This window comes from Octopus bimaculoides, chromosome 5 (genome assembly GCF_046866305.1).
Source record: "Octopus bimaculoides isolate indiv1 chromosome 5, ASM4686630v1, whole genome shotgun sequence".
NCBI lineage: Eukaryota > Metazoa > Mollusca > Cephalopoda > Octopoda > Octopodidae > Octopus > Octopus bimaculoides.
The window spans coordinates 29,224,362-29,234,236 of NC_142932.1; the positions used below are offsets into that span (position 1 = coordinate 29,224,362).

Genomic DNA, 9,875 nt, shown 5'->3' on the forward strand with positions numbered 1-9,875 from the left:
CAGCATTTACAAGTGGTGAGAGTGGTAATGGGCGTTTGTGCAACTCGAGTGTATCAAAAGCCACTGAATGGAATTTTTTCTTCAAATGTACCAGTTTATCAGATTTCCCACCGATGTATATACTGTTCACCAACACACATACATATATACATACATACGTTTTATTACGCCCTTTCAAAGCCTAACCAGTCTCATGGGCCCGATTTCTCGCTTTCTATGGCGTATGGGTTCCCTCCAGTTGGACGGGACGCCAGTCCATCGCAGCGTTACTCAAGAATCAGGAAGAAAGAGTGAGAGAAAGTTGGGGCGAAAGATTACAACAGGGGTCACCACCACCACGCCGCCGGAGCCTCGTGGAGCTTTAGGTGATTTCGCTCAATAAACACTCACATCGCCCGGTCTGGGAATCGAAACCACGATCCTCCGACCGCGTGTCCGCTGCTCTAACCACTGGGCAATTGTACCTACACACACACATACATACATACATACATACATACAAAAATACCCTGTTGTTGCTGTTGAAATTCCAATGAATGAGCCTTGGATCTAGGTTAGAAACCGGTTCTTTCTCTATTGGCAAGAAATCTTGAAATAAACTGAATAATGACATACATACATACATACATACATACCTATAATAAGTAGAATATTTGGGCTGACTGTGGCCTGTTTAAATGTTAAAGACTTAAAAGTATGGGAATCCTGGGGTGCCGAAGATCATCCAAGAAAAAACAAAGCATATTATGTCCCGTCCTCCAATTCTAATCGGTTTATGGCACAGTAAAACATTTCAACGATTCCCCATGAGTTTCCTAGACTGAGTAAATACGCATCCACATGTGAACATATATCATGCACGTAGGTACACATACATTAATTATAATTGCTCAACCAAGACCCATGTACAGCCATTACATGAGTGCAAGGATATGCACCCATATACCTACATATGTGCACAGGCGAACTCACTCATATACTCACAAATCTTGTAACATTTTTGAGGGTCGGTTCAATTCTGCGAAAAAGAACTTAGAGAGTACTCAGAGAGCGCAAACCTCCGCCAAGGCAACACCAACGTCCTCTCAATGATTAGCCAGAGATGAATTTTATAATAAAGCTGAACCCGACCGCTCTCAAAAATTAAGTAAATAAAAAAAAAACCCGAAAAATAATCCACAATCCTTGTCCGGTACCGGACTGATCCCCAAATCTAATCAGTTCGTGCCAGTCACGAGGCCACACATCCCTGAAAGTTTCATTTGAATCCATTCAGCGGTTCTTGAGATATCTTGTCCACGGACAACAAACAAACAAACCAACAAACAAACACGACTGAAAACAATACCTCCGCCTTAGCGAAGGCAGAGGTAATAAATATCACAAACATACACAGAGGCATACATAAACACACATAATACATACATACATACATACATACATACATACATACATACATACATACATACATACATATATTTGGCTTGAATTCTGCAAAAGAAAAAAATAAATCTTAAAGAAATATATACATAATTTGCATAATAGGGAAAACTGTAAAAGTTGTACAGGAATAAAAACATTTATTTCTCCGAGAGAAAACAAAAAATCTCTAAACAGGAAATTCTGTTGTGATCTACTTTGAATTTTGTCCGAAAAACAGCTCCTTTCTTTTTATACATACAAACATACATACATACATACATAGTACGTATGTATGTATGTATGTATGTATGTATGTATGTATGTATGTATTCTTAATAAAATAGCAGAAAAACACATTGGGTGTACAGCTGTATAATACATTGTTGATATAATATGAATACATACAGATGATAGTACTGTTTGCGGCTGGCTCATATATCACCTAGATTTTTACATTTATTCAACACCCTTACTTTGTAATTGATTCAAAACACTAAAGTCTCGCGTTGCACAAATAAGTAAAACTTGCATCCCGAGAGAAGTTTTTAATGCGTTCTCCACTAACAAAAACAACTACAAGACCTGATGTAATCAATGCAAAGGTGCATGCGCAAAAAATGCGGAACTCAAGAACAAAGTAAAAAAATGCCACATCTGTTTTCAGTTTAGTAACACTGATGTTAACTCTTGTTCTGTTGCTCTGATTTTTATCCCCATCTCTTTTTCCTGTTTCTGTCAGTGTATGTTGGCCTATGTGAAGGTGAGTATTTTATTTTTCTCATGTTAAGGATTGTAAAGAATGCTATGAGGTATGCTCTCGTAAATTCAGTCTGCGATCCGGGTTCGATTGTTAACTGAAGCCACAAGTCATGACTTTTCTACTTGTAGAGGTCACGAAGTTGTCAACTGCTTGTTATTCCTTCTTTTTGCTTCTGCTGATAAAAAAACAAAAACAAACTACAACAACAAAAAACAACAAACAAATTATCAATATTACATTAACCATACATACACCACACGCATGCACAAACACACAATCATATATATATATATATATATATACATGCTCAATCATGAGTGTGCGTATGCAGGTATATATATATATATATATATATACATATATATTTGCATGCTCACACACATATACACACATATGTATATCTACTTATATACATACATACATACATACATACATACATATATATATATATATATATATATATATATATATATATATATATATATATGTATGTATGTATGTATGTATGTATGTATGTATGTACGTATGTATGTATGTGTGTGTGTGCGTGTGTGTGTGTGTACTTGTGCTTGAGTGTAAGAGGACATTGGTCGATATCATAACGAAAGAAATTTGGGCTCCAGGGTACACAACAGAGAAAACAAATGAGAAATTCCCCTCACCAGCTGTCTTATCTAGAGATCGTGGCAGTTCTACATTTTAGGGCAAGACCTTTAAACAACAACCAACGAAAATGGTTGTCACGGATTAATACATTGGGAGAAGAGATATAAATCATCCGAATATAGTTAGATCGATCAGAATACAAACAAAACATGCACATACACACAAACATAGAAATATATACGCTTGTATGTGTGTATAGATATATAATTAGATCAAGATAGTTATGGCCGGTCTGTGGAGTTATCCAGAGTTTCACGTCTATAAGTCGCCTGGCTTCACACAGTTTCTTCAGACCCTAATATCCGCTCGCCCGTGGTAGGTTTATGGACGTGAAACCTTGGGTAACCCCATAGACCAGCTATAGCTATCTTTATCTTTATCTAAGCCTTCTACTACTCTATAACTTAGAATGTGATTCTCTTTCGGATTTATGATTTGCTGACGATATATGTATATATATATATATATATATATATATATATATATATATATATATATATATATATATATATATATAGGCGTAGGAGAGGCTGTGTGGTAAGTAGGTTGCTTACCAACCACATGGTTCCGGGTTCAGTCCCACTGCGTGGCACCTTGGGCAAGTGTCTTCTACTATAGCCTCGGGCCGACCAAAGCCTTGTGAGTGGATTTGGCAGACGGAAACTGAAAGAAGCCTGTCGTATATATGTATATATATGTATGTGTGTGTATATGTTTGCGTGTCTCTGTTTGTCCCCCCAACATCACTTGACAACCGATGCTGGTGTGTTTACGTCCCCGTAACTTAGCGGTTCGGCAAAGAGACCGATAAAATAAGTACTAGGCTTACAAAGAATAAGTTCTGGGGTCGATTTGCTCGACTAAAGGTGGTGCTCCAGCATGGCCACAGTCAAATGACTGAAACAAGTAAAAGAGTAAAAGAATATATATATATATATATATATATATATATATATATATAAATATATATATATATATATATATATATATATATATATATATATATATATATATATATATATATATATTACGGAGGTGTAATTGCATACCAAGTGACCTGATCTGAGATCGTGTGCTGGAACGAAAACAATTGCAGCGTGGAAGGTGTTTATAAGCCATTTAAGAAACACACAAAAACAGTTAGATTCCCTTCAACATTTAAATTTAACTTACCAAAATATTTTCGTCGCTTTGAAACCGCGACCTGTTCACTGACATAATTCCGTGCTGCAGCATCTTCATCACACAACGGCTCACAGATGCATACCAGTGAACTAATGAAGGGAAGACACACTCGAGAAAATTGATAAGGTTTGCATGTGTTTAGCAATAGTTTGATTCGGTTTGACATAACTTCAAATTTAGTGGAAGTATGACATATGCGTGGAGGCGCAATGGCCCAGTGGTTAGGGCAGTGGACTTGCGGTCGGAAGATCGCGGTTTCGATTCCCAGACCGGGCGTTGTGTGTGTTTATTGAGCGAAAACACCTAAAAGCTCCACGAGGCTCCGGCAGGGGGTTGTGGCGACCCTTGTTGTACTCTTTCGCCACAACCTTTTCTCATTCTTTCTTCCTGTTTCTTGAGTAAAGCTGCGATGGACTGGCGTCCCATCCAGCTGTCGGGGAACACATACGCCATAGAAACAGGAAACCAGGCCCCACGAAGCTGATGTGTCTTACGCTCTTTATATAATGTAAGCTCAGTTAGACTAGTATCATACATTCATATCCAAACGAAAAGCGATGGTGCATAAAACACACACACAAAATGAATATATATATATATATATTAATATGTCCACGGCAATTGGGTCGTTGAACTCCAACACGTTATAACATTACTATAAATTAATTTATATCTATTTATTACACATCTTTATTGCGTAATTATGGAATTATTATGAAACAGATGCTGGAAGTAATATAGTAATACATACATGCATATATATATATATATATATATATATATATTATTATATAATATTATATGTATTTATTTTCTCTTAGTTAATAATTAACTCCGACAAAATAAATTGGTTAATACATACCAGGGTAGCAAAGATCACAAAATGACTGTGGTGTAACTCCTGTTTATGAGGTAGAGACTCCCTGTTATTTTGGGTATTTGAGTAAATATTAAAAAATAATGAATGGAGTAATACGCATATATTTACACACACACACACACATACACACACACATACACATACACACGCTAACACATCTGCTTAAAGCACCGCGCTTTCAGATCGAACCTGGAATAACGTGGTTGCGCAGCAGACAATTCTGAACTAAATAGTCATGCCTTTTCCCATAATAAGAAAGTAAAGGAAATATATCCTTTCTGGCACAGTTGAATTCCATTTTTTTTTTTTTTTTTGCATTTTAGACATTATTTTTTTCTCTTCAATCGATTTTTATAATCGTGAATTATATTATAGTCAGATGAAATTTCTGTGACATTTGGTGCAATTTATTATTACATTTAAATATTTATAACTATTTTGACAAGAAATTAAACAAATATATGTTTTTGTTTGTTTGTTTGTTTACTATGACCATCCCTTTACTGTATCTTAACCATACATAGGTCAGTCAACAGAAGTCATTAAGTGCAAGTATGAATTTGTTCAATTTGCACTTGATGACTTATTTTTCAGGAAATTTTTGTTAGAATATTACTCTTTAGTGCAGTGAATTGTTGCTGTTGTAAATAGTATTATTATTATTATTATTATTATTATTATTATTATTATTATTATTATTATTATTATTATTATATTTGAAAGCTCCGACAAAGTATTACAACTCTCAAAAGACCGCCGTCCATTTGTCTATAGAATAGATATTTGGGGATAGTATAGGTGAATGTCGTAAGGGGCTGGAGCAGTGAATTACTGACGACTGTTTCGTTAAGATTCCAGCACCGATATCAAATTCAGTGCCCTGTGTGCGTGCGTGCGTGCGCGCGCGCGTTTAAGTAGGAGAGAAAAAGGCTCGGTTTAACGCGTGCATTATTATACCCTATGTCAGTGTTACAAGTAGGGTCATAAAGATATAATGATTTAAAGGGTTCAAAATTTCTATGGTTGAATGGGGTTTGCTTAAAGTAGATACATTGAAGTCATAAAACGTAAAAACAAAACTGATGGATTGCTTTCGTCGGAGAGCTTCATATCTCCGGATTTTAGAATTTAGTAAAATATTGTAAAAACAACAATGCAAAATATCGAAGTAAAATAATAATAATAATAATATATGGAATAGCAACAAAAAAAAGATGGTATAAACACACGCCAGAAAAGGTCACAGAAAACGAGAAAGCAACCATACTCTGGGATACACACAGACAGAGAAATGAAGGCAAATAGACCAGATATAGTTGTCAAAGATCATGAAGAAAAAAAATGCTTTCTAATTGATGTATCAATACCAGCAGATGACAACGTTTCCCTAAAAGAAATGGAAAAACTTTCAAAATACAAAGACCTGGAAATAGAGGTAACTCGAATGTGAAACCTAAAAACAGAAACAATTCCTATCATAGTAGGTGCCTTAGGTATAATAAAAAAATATTCAGACAAATACATAACAAAAACACCAGGACTTACAAATATATATAACATACAGAAAATTGCACTACTGGGCACTGCACACATCCTAAGTAAATCACTCAATACAGTAACCATAAGAGCATCACAGCAAACCACAACACATACCCAAGGCACAGAGAGCTGCGCTCGATAGTGAAGTGAAAGCACGTTATAAAAATAAAACTACTGAACAATAATAATAATAATAATAATAATAATAATAATAATAATAATAATAAAATATGCTGCATTATAAATTAAGTAAGTTTTCTCTTTACTTTGTTACATTTATGTATTTGTTTTGCAAGATTCCTGACGTGAAATTGAGTGTTGAAACAAATATTGTTATATTTCGGGACGATCATTTTTTGTGGTTTGCTGCCTTAATTTCTCTATCTGTGTGTATTGGCATATCCCAGAGTATGGTTGCTTTCTAGTTTTCTGTGACCTTTTCTGGCGTGTGTTTATACCATCCTTTCGGGGTCCATAAATTAAATACTAGTCCCCTCACCACCAAATTTCAGCCCTTGTGCCCTTCGTAGAAAGGATTATTATTATCATTATGGCGGTGAGATGGCAGAATCGTTAGCAGGCTGGACAAGATGCTTAGCAGCATTCCGTCTGTCTTTACGTTCAGAGTTCAAAATTCTGTCGAAGGTTGATTTTGCCTTTCAACCATTCATGTTTCGGTAAAAATAAGTATCAGTTGTGCACAGAGGTTGATGTAATCAACTTACCTCCCCACCCCCACACCCGATATTACTGGCCTTGTGCCAACATTTGAAACCTTTATTATTAAGGCGGTGAGCTGGCAGACTCGTTAGCGAACTGGCAGAATCTTTACGTTCTGAGTTTAATTCCGCCGAGATCGACTTAGTCTTTTGTTCTTTCGAGGTCGATAAAATACGAAGTAGTCAAGAACTGGGGTCGATACAACCTGAGTGGTCCCTTCTCTAATATTCCTATAATAAAAAGATTATCATCATTTTTATCTCCCACTTACAGTTTAGTGCTTCTTCCTTTGCCGTTCTCTGTCTTCTTTCTCCCTTTTTTCTGTACACACCTGGTTAATACATTGGTGACTTGTGCTAAATTATGAAGCATCTAGCATCTTTTCCTTGAAGTTTCTTTCTTCTAGAAAATTAGTTTTCCTTGCTAGCTAGCTTTCTTCAAGACAATTGTTAAACCTCTAATTATAAATACTTATCACTGAATTAATAACTTTTTCTCTTTTCTTATTTATTATAATCCAATATAATTTGGGTCCACTCGCTGTTTTTCTGTTTTTATTAAGAATTAGTTATCATCTCTAAATTATTCACTTAAAGTTTCTTCCCATTCTTCTTTGTACAACTTATTTCCTTCTCTCTGTACGTATTCATAGATTTCTGAGTACTTAGTTATAAACTAATAGACTGACCTTCTCAAAATCACCATTCTTTTTGTACCCTTGATAATCTCCTCTCAAATTTCAGTATGATATAAAATTGCGTTTTACATTATATAGTTTTTTAAAAAAACCCAACGTTTTCAAGACTTTCATCTCATTATAAACTAAAAATCCGTAGGTGAAATCAAGTGCATTTTGTTTCGTAAGGTCATAGAGAACGAAACATATGGTCAACTGTAACGAATCATTTGTATTTTATTTAATACGATACATACTATTATTCTCGACGTCTAACTCTGTCGAGATTTCATATTTGAGAGTGTCTTTAACCTCATTATTAGCCTTCCTTAAACATTATATACACGCACTCACATACACACACATATGTGTGTGCACATATATATATATCTATACACACACACACACACACATACATATATATATATATATATCTATATATATATATATATACACATGCATACATACATACATACATTCATACATACGCACATATATGTGCATGTGTCTGAGGTGTGTGTGATTGTGTTTGTATGTGTGTCTGTGAGTGTGCGTGTCTGTATACTATATTGTCAAGAACGATACATGAGTGCGCTGTACGAAAAAACATTTTAAAAAGAAGAAAAGAAGCGTTGTTGCAGAACAACATAGGCAAAGTGTTTTTGTTGAGTGGAGTAACATGGTCTAAAATCCACCTCATGCTCTCTTCTTCCTGATCTGGTCCCCAATGTTCCAAGTACCAGGCAAAAAGGTGTCATACTACAAAAATTAGGGATCCATAACCCAGATGTATTGATTCTGTTCTCCTGTACCGTCAAAGCCCGCATCGTATGTCAACTTCTTCTTGCCGGAGTTTGTCTAAAAATTCAGAATACGACACACCTAAGCGAACCACGATGTGACACTTCACATGACTTGTCATGGTTGAGATTTTTGAACAGGTTTACGCCTGTTCTGCTAGTATTTATTATTAGAGTCGTTGACATAAGACTGGGTTTATCAGTTCTTTTCATAGGTCATGTTTTTGTTCTGCGGCCTTCTAGCAACCTTCCTCAGCAAGCACGTCTAGTGGCGGGTGTCGCTTTAATCACCGATGAGCCGACAGTATAACAGGTTGTACTAGATCACATGTTACCAGAACTCAAATCAATCTGACACACCCATATATAGATATGCATGCATACATATATATACATATATATATATATATATATATATATATATATATATATATATATATATATATATATATATATATATATATATATATATATATATATATATATATATATATATATATATATATATATATATATATAAGAATTTAAGGAATGGAGAAAACGCATGTTATAATTGAATACTTTATTCCTACATATGTTTCAAAGGATTACAACCTGTGTGATCCATAGGGATCTTTGATATTAAAATTGTAACCTTCTCATCAGGGAAAGCATGGGAATCATCTTAAACGTAAGACATTATGACCGATTATGAAAACAATAGATGGATAAGGTTATGACTTGATTCATTTGAAAAAAACCGTTAGAGAATTGGACGTTGCCGGATAGTGGTTTGGACAACACATACCTATAAATGTGTGAGAACGTACATGCATACATAAATACATATACACAAACACACACATACATGCATATTGATACACACACATATATATAAATATATATATATATATATATATATATATATATATATATACATACACATACATACATAAGTGCACCCGCATATATATATATAATGTAACCTCGTGGGCATCGGTACAATTTTCCTCTTTCTCCATTCTTCCATTCTCCGAACTTTCCATCTTTCCGACGAAGGGCTACGCCCGAAACGTCGTACACTCTCTCTTTCCTTTCCTGAGCGTCCAATAATACTATCCATATCACGTCCTCACTTTGTTGTTTTTTTGTTTTTTTGCTATTGTTTTTTTGAACTATATGTATATATATATATATATATATATATACACACACACACACACATATATATATATATATATATATATA

At 34.8% G+C, this 9,875-nt stretch overlaps 1 long non-coding RNA gene across 1 annotated transcript in view; it reads right to left on the reverse strand.

Moving 5' to 3' along the window:
• Positions 1-1,602: 1,602 nt before the first annotated feature.
• LOC128247857 (uncharacterized) overlaps positions 1,603-9,875 on the reverse strand; it is a 92,825-nt gene continuing 84,552 nt past the window's right edge. Inside the window, exons 3-4 of the long non-coding RNA XR_008264181.2 lie at positions 4,022-4,122; positions 1,603-2,357 (exon numbers count right to left, since the gene is read on the reverse strand). This is a non-coding gene — a long non-coding RNA (uncharacterized LOC128247857). The remainder of the gene's footprint in view (positions 2,358-4,021; positions 4,123-9,875) is intronic.